Below are 16,845 nucleotides of genomic sequence, written 5' to 3'. Positions count from 1 at the left end.
AGTATGATACTAGGCAATTCACTGATATGCAGAATGAGCGACAGTATAACAATTATCATAATAATCAATTCACTGATATGTAGTTGTTAAGGCAAACAAAAATTCTATCAGTTCTGGGCCAAGAAGCAATTGTACTTCTAATTGAAATGGACTCGCACACAATTGTACTTCTAATTGAATTGGACTCACAAGCAATTGTACTTCTAATTGAAATGGACTCACACGCACACTGCTGTTGGTCTTTAGCGAGTGCGACCAAAGGATTATTATTATAGAGAGATATCACATCTGAAATCTAATAAAACAGTATAACATGTTTGGAATAGTGAAAAATAGGTAAAGTCAATACTACTGCTGTTAGTTATCTAATACACTTACTGTAGGAGGAGGCTCCAGAGCAGGGTGCACAGCAGCTAGGTGCGGGGTAAGTGAAGAAAGATGGCATCCCCTAGAATGGGGTATAGATATAAGGTAGGAGAAGATAATAGGGCAGGGGGGGGAGAGTTAATTACGCCACAGGTAAGGGGCAGAAGCTGCGAGATGAGTAGCTGCAGTCTTTTAGAGGGTGGGAGGAGTTTGAGTACTGGGAATAGCACAGAGTTGATAGTAATAATGAGTTGGAAACTGGGAGCATAGGAATGAAGTAGATAGTTATAAATAGGAGAAGCTAGGTGGGGGATGAGACAGAGGAGTAGTTTGTCAAGAGAGAGAATCAGTGAAGTAAGGAGAGTGCAGGTGAGTCTGAAGGTAAGAGGTATGGGAGAGAGATAAGAGGCTTAGAAATAATGGATGTAGTATATTTGAGGAGTAGCCTGTGATGTAAGATGCCTCAAGACAAAGAAGATTGGAAAGACAGTGGGACAAAAGAAGCAGGGAACTTAGTCGGGTTGATAGAGCAAGGAGGGTGTGAAAAGGTCAGCAAGCCTATGTAAAGAGATATGGAAGAGAAATGTGTAGAATAAAATGGCAAAAAAGGTGGTATAAAGGTGCCACCTAGTGGTCAGCTACCTAATTACAAGTATGTAAGTCAGCTACGGGGGGTATCTAGTTGAGGGAGAAAGGGAGATGAGTTTGTGAGTACTAGGAGGGTAAGAAGAGTGGGGAAGAAAAGGGGAAAGGAATATATGGCTAAAAGATATGAATAGGGGCAAGAGGAATGCTAGAAGAGGGGGGTAGTTTGGCTGCTGGTTGCCCTGACTGGGCTGTTGCCTAACCTAGCAGTATGTTTAAAACAACGTTATGGGTACAGTCTTTTAAGTAGGGACCACATACTTTCACTGTCTTTTCAGGGAGGTCACCCAGGGAGCTGGTAGTGAAATTCTTTGCTCTGCATTAATTCCTTGGGCAATAGGCAGAATACATTCAGTTGGTTAGGTGCAGGGACATGTAGGAACTCGAAGGTTTCACTGTCTTTTCAGGGAGGTCACCCAGGGAGCTGGTAGTGAAATTCTTTGCTCGGTATTAATTCCTTGGGCAGTAGGCAGAATGCATTCAGTTGGTTAGGTGCAGGGACATGTAGGAACTCGAAGGTTTCAATGTCTTTTCAGGGAGGTCACCCAGGGAGCTGGTAGTGAAATTCTTTGTTCGGTATTAATTCCTTGGGCAATAGGCAGAATACATTCAGTTGGTTAGGTGCAGGGACATGTAGGAACTCGAAGGTTTCACTGTCTTTTCAGGGAGGTCACCCAGGGAGCTGGTAGTGAAATTCTTTGCTCGGTATTAATTCCTTGGGCAATAGGCAGAGTACATTCAGTTGGTTAGGTGCAGGGACATGTAGGAACTCGAAGGTTTCACTGTCTTTTCAGGGAGGTCACCCAGGGAGCTGGTAGTGAAATTCTTTGTTCGGTATTAATTCCTTGGGCAATAGGCAGAATACATTCAGCATTCAGAATACATTAGCAGCTTATTCCATATGCTTTTGCACAAAATATGTTAGAAGGATGCCGTATTGCTTATTGTGTACACCTTTGTGAAATGCCACCTGTTAGATGCACATTCCATGAATAGGACAAATTTTGGGTGAGCTTTGCTACATTTTATTGTGTAACCCATTCACCTTCCTTTGGTGTGATAATGCTATCTGAAAGTCTGTCCAAAGCTAATCGCTTGCTGTTACTGCATCCTTCCCTGAAGAAAATAACAATTGTTTTTTTTAAACACCTTTATTGAATTATCACTTGTAACACAGGCAGACTTGCATTTATATAAAAGTAATCAAACCAAATTAATAAGTTCACATTTACAATATTGTTATGTATCTTATAATCTAGGCAACAATTACATAAATTATTAACTTCCTGCCCTCTCTTAAACGTCATTCCTCCTCCAAAACAACATTTTTATGCAAGGTTTCCACAATTCCCATTTTTCTATGTAATTTGCTCCTACAGTTGTCTAAACATCCCACCTCCTGTTCTTTCATCTCTGTTACAATAATCACTTCAAGTATAGCTGATTTAAATTGTGATTTCCATTTTCTAGTAACTATTATTTATTTATTTTTTTTTTTTTGGCAGCCACCAGAATTAAACGCAACAAAGCTTTACTATGTCTGTGCAATTCAGATTCTGTATCTAGCTAAAAAAAAAAAATAACTTCTTTAGTTACACTGATTTGCTCACCCAGTGACAATGGCTGAGTACTCTGTAGAGAATTTTTAAATTTTGCCAACTCGTTGCACTCCCAAAACATATGCTCCCAATTACCTTTTTCTTCCGGATCACATCTCCAACATTTGCCATCTGCCTGTGTAAAAATTCTGTTGTCTACTTGGGGTATAAAAGTTTCTATGCAAACACTTCCAGGCAAAAACCTTAAATATTTGGGAGCCATACATATGTCCTCCATTGTTTTTTGTGAATTCCATATCTAATCTCTCTTCCCAGTCTTTTCTGACATCTTCTGATTGATTTCTATAGTTATCATGTAATATTTTGTATGTCCTATTAATTATCCCTATTTTAACAGCGGCTTCCATTCTATATTCATTTAAAAACTCATCCATTGCAGGTCTTTCACTTAGCATTCCTCTATCCCTTTCTTTTTATCTATACCCTGATATCAGTCCCTGATTGGGAAGATAATCACTAGCTTGCAATCCAAATGTCTTCTTGGCCTCTTCCCATTCTATTACTTTCCCTTCTCTAATTATTTGTTCCCAGTACCTTGGTTCCTTTGTTAGTTTCTTCAAGTAAATTCCACCCCTCTTGTCTGTTCATTGCTGTCCTAATAGCAGTCATCCTTATTTGCAAAAATCTCCTTTCTCCATTCCAGTGTTGGCTTAGATGGTTCTTCGTGTTTCACTGTTGCAGTCATCACACTTGGGTTATCTGCCTGCAGGTAGCCCTCAGTCAGCCCAAATACCAGAGACTTAGTATTTCTGCGTCAGTTGCTGTCGCTCCAGAACTGATATCAGGTTGTCACGGGTATAAAAACAGGCATCCAACGCCATTATGTCAGTCTTTGAAGCAGAAGCAGTTCTCACGCTACCTGAGTTTTTGTTTCCAAATTGAATCATCCTGAAGTCTTCTAAAGCTAAGTACCCCGTTGGGGATCCTTTTTTCTTGTTCTAACTGATGTCAGGAAAAGTTAACACTTGTCTCACCTGTGGAAAGCAAATACCACATCGAGATTTCCATTCTTACTGCGTCAACTGTTTAGGCCCAGACCACGACATGCCTCGTTGTCGGTTTTGTGCTTTGTTCAACACCCAAACTATTCGTCATCAGGCCCTTATTGTCACTAAATACTTTTTCTCTTGAGCTGTGTATTCTGAAATGGCTTTGGTAAGCTATCTGACTACCGATCTTCTGAAAAAATGTAAGGATAAAGACAGAGACAGACTGCACAGGACCAAAACTGCCAGCAACGCATCTGTTAAACTAGTCGCCAGTTCACTGGTACTCAGTGAGAGCTTTCACAGCCCCTAATGCCCACTTCGATGGATTCGCAGGCCACTACTGTGACCTGTTCGGAGTCCGGTATACAGCAAGACTCTTCTTTGACTATGGAACCTGCGGATGTCTCTACCTTGGATGGGTCCGGAGCCGCTGTGCAGGCACCGGCTTCCAAGGAAGTTCTTCACATTACCGATATTCGACACAAACCAACTACTTCCTTCGTGTCTTCAGTTCTGTCTAAAACTACTGAGTTTCTAAGGCCAAGAATACAAGCTACGCCTAAAAAACCGACAACCCAAACTCAAGCACCTGCATCCTTGCCACAATCTCAAATGCTTAAAATAGCAGAAGACATGATCAAAAGAGACCTGTCCCCAGCAGCTTTAACTGACCAAAAGTCCGACTCTAAGATTTCTGAATATGAAGACATGCCTTTATCTGCTTATGAGTATTCAAATGCAGGGAAATCCATTCTCTCTGCTTCCCCTTCAGGGGATTTTTCTTTTCGTGAAACCCTACATACTTTAAGAGAGCATTTCTACTGGGAATGCGAGGATTATCCTCTATCCAAAAAGGGACTCTGAGAATTTTTAAATGTGCCACAACATAGACCTTTAGCTATATCCCTCCTGTTCTGGATGTTGTGGATGATGTCTTTATTTAATCCAGTCTAACTCCTGATACTTTACCCCCTGCCCCAAGGAAACCAGACAGGTACTACAGAGACCCTGACTCTCTCAAATTTCTTTTCAAAAATCCTACTGCTGACCCAGAGGTCATTTCCCAAGGACCTAAAGATATAAAGGCCACCACCCGTTTGGAAAGGGATTCCCGAGCTATAGACAGATGGGGTAAAAAAGTATACACCTCTGCAACTCTCGCCATTAGGGCATTGAATTGCCAGTTTCACATGCTGAAATACCAGCAACATATTATGGAATTTATTAAGCAAAAATTATCTACCTTTACAGACTGTGCAGAAAGTAAAGAATTACAGGAGCTTATGCATTCTGCAAGCCAAATCAGCAAGCATACCTTGCAATGTGGGTTTGACACCCTAGAAGCATCTTGCAGGGCAGCAGTCACTGGTTCTGTACTGAGAAGGCATGCTTGGCTTAAGGAGCAGACCTTGCCAGACCATGTCAAATCAAAATTGCTAGACACTCCTTTGTATAAGGACAATCTGTTTGGCACCAAAGCAGAAGAGGTTCTAAAAAAGATGGAAGAAAAAGCTAAGTCTATGCAGACAGTCAAATATTTTTTACAAGTGCAGCCTCCAAGATTCAGTAGGCATTGCCCCTCAAAACATTGGTCCTTTCCAGCCCCCTCAAGGCCATCTCAAACTAGACCAAGGGGAAATAGACCACCTAGATTACAGTATCAGGGTATGCAGAGATCTAAGCAATGGAGTACCCCTACTTCTAAAGCAGGGAGTGCTAAGCCACCCCCTTATGGAAAGAATTTACAATGACTTCTCAACTCCACTCCTCACCTCTGCCCAATTGCTCGTGCCCCTAGGAGGAAAACTTGCCCACCATGCAAAAAACTGGGCATCCATCACCAAAGACCGATGAGTCCTTAACATTGTATCCCAGGGGTACAAATTGTACTTCCACACACTGCTAACCCCAAAAGGGTTCCCAGACCTTCCTCCAAACCAGTGGGTAGAGGCACAAAACCTAGTTCTTCTCTGCTCTCCATAAGGACAGTTCAACCTGTTATAGGTCAAGGGTTTTATTCCAGACTTTTCCTGGTACCCAGAAAAGAGGGCACTTGGCGCCCAATCCCAGATCTTTCCATTCTAAACACCTTTCTGGTGATTTCAAAATGCTCACCCTTCAGCAGCTTCTTCTTATGCTGTCCAGAGATGCCTGGTTAGCCACCCTAGACCTAAAAGAAGCCTATCTGCACATCCCTGTCAGGGATTAATGCAGGAAATATCTATGTTTCAGGGCAGGATCTATGTATTATCAGTTCTCTGCACTTCCCTTTGGCTTATTCACTGCTCCCAGAGTCTTCACAAAATGTCTGGCTCCAGCCATTGCCTATTGCAGACAGAGAAAGATTCAAATATACCCTTACTTGGACGATTGCCTGATTCATCAGTCAGGAAAAGCTGTTGCAGCACCTGACATTTGTAAAGAACCTTCTAACCTCCCTGGGGTACACGGTCAACGAAAAGAAATCAATACTAGTCCCCAGTCAAAAAATTGTATTCCTGGGAGCAAGCTTGGACACAGCATCCCAGATGACATTCCTTATTCCAAAAAAAACAAGCCCGTCTAACAGGCTACTTCACTCAAATGGCCACCAGAACCCAGCTATCTGCAAGGAAAATCCTGCAGGCTCTAGGGTTCATGGCCTCTTGCATGCTACTAATTCCATATGCCGGACTGCATGTGAGGAAACTTCAATGGTACTTAAAAAGTGTTTGGTGCCAACATTCTCAGGACCTGGAAACCAATATACCTTGTCTAAGGACGGTGTTTCTTTGGTGGGCAGCAACATGCAACCACAACAAGGGACTTCCCTTTACACAACCCCACGCCACCCAGACCCTAACCACAGGTTCATCAGAGTATGCCTTGGGGCACATCTGGATGACAGGTGCATTCAGGGCTACTGGATCTCCAAGTCAAATTCATCTGCACATCAACCAAAAGAAATGCTAGCTGTTCAGCATGCTCTGACAGCTTTCAGATCCATACTCTCGCCAGGACCCCTGCTAATAAAAACAGACAAAACCACAGTTATGTGGTACATCAACAAGCAGGTGGGAACCCACTCTGCAGGCTAGCTATGACTCTGTGGAACACGGCCATGGACGTGCATATCCATCTGCAAGCTCAATTCCTGCCAGGCAAACACTCATTAGCAGGCGACTTAAGCAGACATCTCCTAGACCCACATGAGTGGCAATTAAACCCCAGCACTTTCAGCCTTCTAACCCAGAAATGGGGGACCCTGGAGGTGGACCATTTTGCCTCCACTTACAAACACCAGCTCAGCAAATTCTACACCAGGACACCTCACTGCAGGGCCTGGAAAATGGATGCTCTATCCTTCCAGTGGGTAAACCTCTCAATCTATGCATTTCCCCCTCTGCCTCTTCTTACAAGAATATTACTCAAGATAAGACAGGACAGACCAAGGGCAATCCTGATTGCCCTAAACTGGCCATGCCAGCACTGGTACCTACTTCTGCTCAGTCTGTCATCGGTGCCACCATGGCACTTACTCCAGATCTCAATCCTCCTCACTCAGCAGGAGGGACTGACCTTGCATCCACAACTGCAAACCCTGAGCCTTGCAGCCTGGCTTATTCCTTGGATTCTCCCCCATTGACCAGCCTAAGCAAGCAGGTGATGGACATCATTCTTGAAGCCAGAAGACCCAGTACAAGGAAATCCTATGCTGACAAGTGGAAAAGGTAATGTTCCCAGATTTAATCTAAAGGAGCAGACACAGCACTGCCCTCCTTACCTCTAATCCTGGATTACCTAGCAGATCTACTCCACAGAGGCCTATCCTTCTCTGCCATTAAGATCCATGCCTCTGCCATCTCGGCTCCTTACAACACTGAGCCACCTCTCTTCTCTCACACTCTCATCAAACAGTTCCTGAGAGGGTCCAACAACTTAAGGCCACCAAGGAGAGCCCCCATCCCTGCTTGGGACCATAACTTTATACTGGAAAAGCTCCCGCAACCTCCCTTTGAGCCTGCAGCATCAGCAGAGTTAAAATTCCTCTCTTGGAAAAAGCCTTGCTTCTGGCCATCACCTCAGCTAGAAGAGTGTCTGAGCTACAAGCAGATGTTCATCGTGTTTCACTGTTGCAGTCATTACACTTGTAGTCATTACACTTGGGTTATCCCGCTGGCAGGCGGCCCAAGTTCCAAAGTCTTGGTCCGGCGTCGGTTACTGTCGCCTCTTCCCTGACGTCAGTGTGCCAGGGGTATAAAAGTTGCAATCAACGCCATTTTCTTAAGTCTTTCTTGCCCCCCCGGTGCCTGAAGCATAAGCAGTTCGCAAGTGCCGGTCGGCCGACTCCTGAGATTTTCAAATTTGAATTTCAGAACCGAAGTCTTCAGTAAAGCTAAGTACCCCATTGGGGAAACTTTTTCTTGCTCCAGACCGATGTCAGTAAAAGTTAATAATTGTATTTCTTGTGGGAAGCAAATACCTCATAAGGATTTTCACTCTTACTGCATTCCTTGCCTAGGCCCTGACCATGACGTCACTAGTTGTCGGTTTTGTGCTAGATTTAATAAATGCACTACTAAACATCGGTTTGATTTTGCATTACATTATTTTGGACAAAGATTTACATAATGCCGTCGGAACAACCGATGACCGGAATGTATAAAAAACGCAAAAACAAAGAAAAAGACAGGCATCCGAGGTCCAAAACCGACGACGAAGCCTCTTCTAGGCCATTCGCCGGTTCTCCGGTTCTCAGTGAGGCACTTTTGCAGCCCCTGGCACCCGCTACCTCAGAGCCACAGGCCGCAACCGACAGCCACGAGGAGACACCGAGGCCTATGGAAATTCAAGGTATTGGGCCTATGGAAAATATACCCTCAGATGGGTCCAGAGCCGCTGAGCAGGCACCGGCTTCTGCGGGTGTTTTGAGACCTTCACAGCTTACAATTAAAGCTACTACAGCAGCAAAGAAAGTCAAAAACACCATTAAAGACAAAGAAACAGGTGCAACATTCTCCAGAACAGTAATCCATGCCTAAGAAACAGATGCTTAAAATGGCCGAAGACCTTATTACTTTAATCAGGGGCTCCCATCCCCCTCCTGACAAAAGGCTTAGGCAAGACACTGATTACGATTCCTCTGATCAGGTTTCCATTTCTTCTGATTCTTCATCTGACCAGGGATATTCTCTCCCTCCCTATGAGGACTTTGATGCTGAAGAGTCCATTCCTTCAGCCTCACCGCCTGAGGATTACTCTTTTGGGGAAACCTTGCACACCATGAGGGAGCATTTCCAGTGGGAGAGCCAGGATTACTCAGAATCCAAGAAAAGGCTCAGAGATTTCCTTCTATTGCCTCAGCACAGGCCCTTGGCTGTACCCCCTGTGCTTGATATTGTTGATGATGTTTTTTCTGAATCCAGTCTGTCTCCAGATTCTTTACCCCTGCACCAGTAAAGCCTGACAGGTACTACAGGGTCCCTGACTCTCATAAATTTCTTTACAAAAACCCCGCTGCGGACCCAGAAACTATTTCTCAGGGCCCAAAAGGAGTTAAAGCTTCCACTGCCAAAAATCCTTTCTCCTCAGATAGGGATTCCAGAGCTCTGGACAGATGGGGGGAAAAAAGTTTACACTTCTGCTACTTTAGCTGTAAGAGCTTTAAACTGTCAGTTTGACATGCTTAAATATCAGCAGTATCTCATGTCATTGTTAAAGCAGAAAATGGTTACAAATATAGAAGGTCCTGACTGTAAAGAAATGCAGGATTTATTGCATGCAGTTGAACAAGTGGAAAAGCATACTCTGCAAAGTGGTTTTGATTCATTAGAGGCTTCTTGTAGAGCCGCAGTTACAGGCTCAGTTATTCAAAGACATGCTTGGTAGAAAGAACAAAGTTTACCTGACCATGTTAAAATGAAATTATTGGATGCTCCACTACAGCATGATACTTTGTTTGGTGTTAAGACAGAAGAGGTTTTAATGAAAATGGGGGATAAAGCAAAGTCAATGCAAACTGTGAAAGATTTCTTGCAGGTTCAGCCACCTAGATTTAGCAGGAACTGGCCTTCAAAAAAATGGTCCTTTCCAGTGTCAGACAGGCCACAAAGAGGCAGGTACAGACGCCCCAGAGGCAAATCTCAGCCCCAAGGCTCCTACAGACCTAGACAATGGGATGCTACTGCCCCCAAAGGAGGAGATGACAAGTCACAACCTTATAGGAAACAGTCACAATGACTTCCCTCTGCAAATGCCAAGCTCTTACCAGTTGACAGCACCCCTAGGGGGAAAGCTAGCACATTTCTCAAAAAATAGGCACATGATCACCCAAGACCAATGGGTGTTGAATATAGTTTCTCAAGGGTACAGGTTCCACTTCCACACGCTTCCAAAACCAAAAGGTATGCCAAACCTGCCACAAAACCAATGAGCAGAGGCACAAAAACAGATTGCAGCTCTAATGGATATGGGAGCTATTCAAAAAGTTCCAGAAGAACAAGGCCAAGGATTTTACTCACGCCTTTTCCTAGTATCCAGAAAGGACAAAGCATGGAAACCAATACTGGACCTGTCAATCCTAAATACGTTCCTGGATGTTCCAAAATTCAAAATGTTAGCACTACAACAACTCTTGCCCATGCTGGGCAAAGAGGCTTGGCTAGTTACTTTGGATCTCAAGGAGGCATACCTGCACATTCCAATCAGACAAACATGCAGAAGATACCTCAGATTTATAGCAGGCTCAATGCATTACCAATTCTCTGCACTGCCCTTTGGCTTATCTACTGCGCCCAGGGTCTTCACAAAATGCCTGGCACCAGTAATTGCATTTTGCAGACAAAAAGGAATTCAAATATACCCCTACTTGGACGACTGCCTTACTGAAGCAGAGAGCAAGGACATTCTTCTACAGCACCTGGAGTTTGTAAAAAGATTACTAATTTGTCTAGGGTACACAGTAAACGAAAATAAATCAAAACTAGTGCCCTCTCAAGAGATAATATTCCTGGGTGCAAGCTTAAATACAACTACCCAGATGGCTTATCTCATGCCAGACAAACAAAGGCAACTGACTCATTACTTTCAAATGATGGCAACAAAGACCCAGCTCCCTGCAAGAAAAATTCTGCAGGCCCTGGGTTTCATGGCATCTTGCATTCTACTAATTCCATATGCCAAACTGCATATGAGGAAACTACAATGGTATCTAAAAAGTGTTTGGACTCAGCATTGTCACAGCCTAGAGACAATCATAACCTTGATTCCTTGCCTACAACAGGAGTTTCGATGGTGGTCCCAGGTCTGTCACCACAACAATGGACAGCCTTTCACCTTACCTACAGCCAGGCAGACAATAACAACGGGATGCATCAGATTACGCCTGAGGAGCACATATGGCAGGAAAATGTATTCAGGGCACGTGGCCCAAGGAACAAATGCATTTTCACATCAATCAAAAAGAGATGCTAGCTGTACAGAATGCCCTCACAGCCTTCAAGGACCTAATACATCCAGGACAATTATTAATAAAGACAGACAATTCCACAGTTATGTGGTACATAAACAAGCAAGGGGGACACATTCCTTACCCCTATGCATAAAAGCCATGACATTGTGGAACACAGCACTGACTTGCCAGGTACATCTGCAAACACAATTCCTGCCAGGAACAAAAAATACACTGGCAGACGAACTAAGCAGAAATCTCATGGATCCTCACGAATGGAAGCTAAATCCACAAGTGTTCAACATGATAACAAGGGAATGGGGGCGCCCAGAAATAGATCTATTTGCCTCCCCTTACAATTGCCAATTACAGAAATTTTGCACAAGGACTTATCACTCTCGAGCATGGAAAAACTTGACAGTCTATGCCTTCCCTCCGATGCCTCTTCTCACCAAGGTGCTTCTAAAAGTCAGACAAGAGAGGCCAAAAATTATTCTGATTGCACCAGACTGGCCACGCCAGCACTGGTACCCAATACTTAAGATTTTGTCCCAAGGCACACCTTGGACTCTTCCTCAAATCCCTCATCTTCTGACTCAGCAAAACAATCAGATTCTGCACAGTCAACTCAAAACCTTAAACCTGGCAGCATGGCAGATAATGTAGCCACTCAGTCTGCACCTCTCTCTAAAGCTGTTATGGATGTAATTTTGGAAGCCAGGAGACCCAGCACAAGGAAATCTTATGCGGAAAAATTGAAGAGATTCTGTGCTTGGAACCAGGCACAAGGCCTCGACCCACTGGTCCCTATTATGCCTCAGATTTTACAATACCTGACTGTGATGTTGGACAAAGGCCTATCTTTTTCTTCTATTAAAATCCATGCCTCTGCCATTTCAGCTCATTACAATACGGATCCTCCTATATTTTCACATCCTCTACTACGACAGTTCCTCAGAGGGGCAAAGAATACAAGACCCCCTAGGAGAGCACCAGTACCTACTTGGCACCTCAATTTTGTTTTAGAAAAACTCACACTGCCTTCTTTTGAACCAGCCAGCACAGCTGATCTAAAATTCTTGTCATGGAAAACTGCTCTGCTCCTAGCAATAACTTCAGCAAGAAGAGTCTCAGAGTTACAGGCATTGATGGCTGTGGAACCTTTCCTCATTTTTCTCCAGGACGGGGTTTCTCTAAGGACTAACCCAACATTCATGCCAAAAGTGGTCTCCAGTGTGGCCTTAAACCAAACTATTCATTTGCCTACTTTCTACCCAAATCCCCAGAATAAAGGGGAACGACTTCTGCACTCTTTGGATATACACAGGCAGCTACGGTTTTACTTGGACAAAACAAAAGCTTTCAGAAAAACTGAGCAACTGTTTGTAGCATATGCTGCAGGATCACAAGGAAAACCTATTACAAAGCCAACAATCTCCAAATGGATAAGACACGGCATCCGTTTCTGTTATGCACAACATGGCAAATCTGTGCCTAAGGGCATTAGGCCTCATTCTACCACTTCAGCAGCTTTCCTCAGAGGGGTACCAACCAAAGACATTTTAGAAGCTGCAACCTGGAGCACAGTGCACACTTTTACCAAGCACTACCACCTACCTCTCTACTCCAAATCCAGAGCAGGCTTTGCCACGGCAGTTCTGCAGGGCTTGTTAGCCTCACCAAAACCAATCTAGGCCCAGCCACCCTACCTCAGCTTTGGGATTCTACCCAAGTGTAATGACTGCAACAGCGAAACACGATGAACATAGTACAGTTGTGTACCTACCATAAATGTAGATGTTCGAGTGTATTCACTGTTGCAGTCCTAGTTACCCACCCACCAGCCCCCCTCTTTGCTGGGACTATTCTGTACTTCTCAACTCTATACAACCTATGTGGTGTATTTGCTTTTAGAAGAAGAAAATGTTTTTAGTAATATATGCATGGTTGTTTGGCATATTTTTATCTTTACAGCCTTCATATCTGGGGGCACCTGACATCTGGGGCAAGAAAAACTGAAGAAAATGGCGTCGGTTGCAACATTTATACCCCTGGCACACTGATGTCAGGGAAGAGGCGACAGCAACCGACGCCGGACCAAGACTTTGGACTGCAACAGTGAATACACTCGAACATCTACATTTATGGTAGGTACACAGCTGTACTTTATGGCTGTGGAACCCTTCATTATTTTTCATGCTGACAGGGTCTTCCTCAGGACTAACCCTACTTTTATGCCTAAAGGGGGGTGTCCAGTGTAGCTCTCAAGCAATCTGTCCATTTGCCAACCTTCTTCCCTAATCCTCAAAATAAAGGGGAAAGGATCCTATACTCTTTAGATGTGCACAGACAGCTCAGATTCTACCTTGATAGGAATAAGCCCTGTAGGAAATCTGACCAGTTACTAGTCAGTTTTGCACCAGGGGCAGAGAGCAAAGCCATATCAAAACAAACAATTTCCAAATGGATAGCACACTGTATCCATTTCTGTTACAAACACCATGGGAAGCCAACCCCTCAGGGGGTCAGAACACATTCGACTAGGACAATTTCTACCTCTACAGCATTCCACATGGGAGTCCCTACCAGGGACATTCTAGAAGTTGCTACCTGGAGTTCTGTTCACACCTTCACCAAGCATTACCACCTGCCTATCTTTTCCATATCCAGGGCGGGTTTTGCAACAGCAGTCCTGCAGGGCATACTAGCCAGCCCCATTTCTTCTTGACTGCCTCCACCCATTCTTCAGCTTTGGGAATCAACCCAAGTGTGATGACTGCAACATTGAAACACCAAGAACATAGTACAGTTGTGCACACTTACCATAAATGTAGATATTCGAGTGTATTCTCTGATGCAGTCCTGGTTTCCCACCCTCCAGCTCCCTTCTCTAGCTCTATTATTCACCCCTTACAGGGATATTGGTATTTACTTTTTACTGGTGGTAATTTTCCACCATAACTTAGCTCCCTATTTGGGGGGCTCCTGACATTTGGGGCAAGAAAATCTGATGTAATGGCATTGGATGCCTGTTTTTATAACCCTGATGACCTGACGTCAGTCCTGGAGTGACAGCAACCAACTCTGAAATACGAAGTCTCTGGTATTCGGGCAGACTGAGGGCTACCTGCAGGCAGATAACCCAAGTGTGATGACTGCAACAGTGAATAAACTCTAACATCTACATTTATGGTAAGTGTAGACAACTGTACTTTCTTCATATACTTTATGCACTTTTATGAATATAATATTCTGAATGGCTGTCGCTGTTCTTCTTAAGGATCTGCATCTAAAATGCCATTCATTCCTTGTGTCTTAAATTACCCCCCCCCCCACACACACACACACACACACACACTACAACGTAATCCCTTTCAACTTTGATTTTTAATTTTCTGCTTGTGTTGTGTGAGCCTTAACTGAATAGCTCTAAAATATCCCTTCAAATCAGGTAATGCTAAACCTTCTTGTTTGCCTCTGATCCCCCACATATCCTTTTAAGTAGTAGTATTATTGTATCAGGAAGTGCAAATTTTTTCTCTTCCCTCCTCATAAAATCCCAGCTTACTCTGTCCAGTGCTTTCTCTGTTTCAAAACTCACCAATAACAGTGGTATTTTCTTTCATTCTGCTTCCCCACTGGATCATCATAGTTCTGTTAATGTTGTCAAATATTTGCTTCGCCACAAAAAAAAAAAAAAAAAAAAACATTGTTCCATGTCTATCAATTTTGGCATCACCTTTGCCATGCTTTTATCCATTGTTCAACGCAGATGTTCTTCGTGTTTCACTGTTGCAGTCATTACATTTGGGTAATCTGCTGGCAGGTTGCCGTCAGTTGGCCTGAATAACAAATTCTTGGGTCCTGTGTCAGTTGCTGTCTCCTCTTCCATGACATCAGGTCGTCAGGGGTATAAAACATGTAGCTGACACCATTTTATTCAGTCTTTCTTGCTGTGCGGTGCCCGAAGCAGAAGCAGTTCGCAAGTGCTGGTCAGTCGACTTCTGAAATTTTTGTTTTCGAGTTTAAGAACCGAAGTCTTCAAACTAAGGCTAAGTACCCCCTTGGGGAAACTTTTTCTTGCTCCTTATTGATGTCAGTAAAAGTTAATAATTGCATTACTTGTGGGAAGCAAATTACCTCATAAGGATTTTCATTTGTACTGTATTCCTTGCCTAAGCCCTGATCACAAAGTGCCTTGCTGTCATTTTTTTGCTGAATTTAACCAGCGCACTATTAAGCGTCGGTATATTTTTGGTTCTAAATGTTCACTGCGGTTGTGGTGCTGCGGTAGCGTTGTTGCCTCAGAGTAAGACGTTGTCCTGTTCGATTCTCAGCTAGAGCATCTTCTGTGTGGTAACATGTGTGAATGGGTGTACCTTCGTTGAAGGTTGTGCGTCAGGGTCGGCAACTCGGCACGTAAAAATCTACTGCCAATCATTAGCGGACCGGAGTTCCGCTGTGGCGACCCCTAACCAGGAAAAGCCGAAAGACACAACAGTATTTTTGGTTCTAAATATTTTGGTTCAAGATTCAACTACCCTGAAATGTCGTCTGTTAGCAATCCGACTATCGGAGTTCACAAAAAACACAAGGAAAAAGACAGAGACAGACCGTCAAAGTCCAAAACCGATGATGAAGCTTCTCCTAAGCCAGTCGCCGGTTTGTCGGTACTCAGTGAAGCGCTTTCGCAGCCCCTGATACCCGCTACTTTTGAGTCGCAGGCCTCTACCAAGACCCATTCAGAGTCCGGTATGCCACGAGATTCTCAAAGTATTGAACCCGCGGATGTCTCTCCCTTGGATGGGTCCAGAGCCGCTGAACAGGCACTGGCTTCTGAGGGTGTTTTCAGGCCTCAACATTTTTATATTAAACCAACGCCATCAACATAAACAAGGTCAAAAATTACTTCTATGTCTAAAAAACCGATGCATGAGCCACATGCTCAGGCCCCTATTCCTAAAAAAACAAATTTTCAAAATGGCCGAGGATTTAATTACCTTGATTAGGGGTTCCCAACCCCCCCCCCCCCCCCCCTGCTAAGAGGCCTAGGCAAGGCACTGATTATGAATCTTCAGATCAGGTTTCCATTTCTTCTGATTCCTCTTCTGATCAGGAATTTTCTATTCCACCTTATGAGGATTCTGATGCAGAGGAATCCATTCCCATCTGCATCTCCTCCTGAGGATTACTGTTTTGGAAAGACTTTGCATACTTTAAGGGAACATTTTCACTGGGAGAGTCAGGACTTCTCTGAATCAAAAAAGAGGCTTAGGGATTTCCTCCTCCTCTCCTCAGCATAGGCCTTTGGCAATACCTCTTCTATTAGACATTGTTGATGATGTGTTCTCGGAATCAAGCATGGCTCCTGATTCCCTGCCTCCAGCTCCTACTAAGCCAGACAGATATTACAAGGTTCCTGACTCCCACAAATTTCTTTTCAAAAACTCCTGCTGCTGATCCTGAGACTATTTCTCAGGGTCCCAAGGGTGTTAATGCTTCTACAGCCAAAAATCCTACCCCTTCTGATAGAGATTCCAGGGCGCTGGATAGATGGGGTAAGAAGGTTTATACGTTTGCAACCTTTGCAATCAGGGCTTTAAACTGCCAGTTTCATATGCTTAAATATCAACAGCATGTTATGGACTTACTTAAACAGAAAATGATGCTGATTTCTGATTGTGTGGAAAATAGAGTTACAGGATTTATTGCATTCAGCAGAACAGGTTGTAAAGCATACTTTGCAATGTGGTTTTGATTCCTTAGAGGCCTCTTGCAGGGCCACCGTAACTGGATC

General features: G+C 43.8%; 1 protein-coding gene across 1 annotated transcript in view; it reads left to right on the top strand.

The window, feature by feature from the left end:
- LOC122810504 overlaps positions 1-16,845 on the top strand; it is a 947,661-nt gene that overhangs the window by 681,880 nt on the left and 248,936 nt on the right. The window lies entirely within an intron of this gene.

This window comes from Protopterus annectens, chromosome 9.part0 (genome assembly GCF_019279795.1).
Source record: "Protopterus annectens isolate FY-2018-M chromosome 9.part0, PAN1.0, whole genome shotgun sequence".
NCBI classification, from domain to species: domain Eukaryota; kingdom Metazoa; phylum Chordata; order Ceratodontiformes; family Protopteridae; genus Protopterus; species Protopterus annectens.
This window is presented reverse-complemented; position numbering and strand designations above follow the sequence as displayed.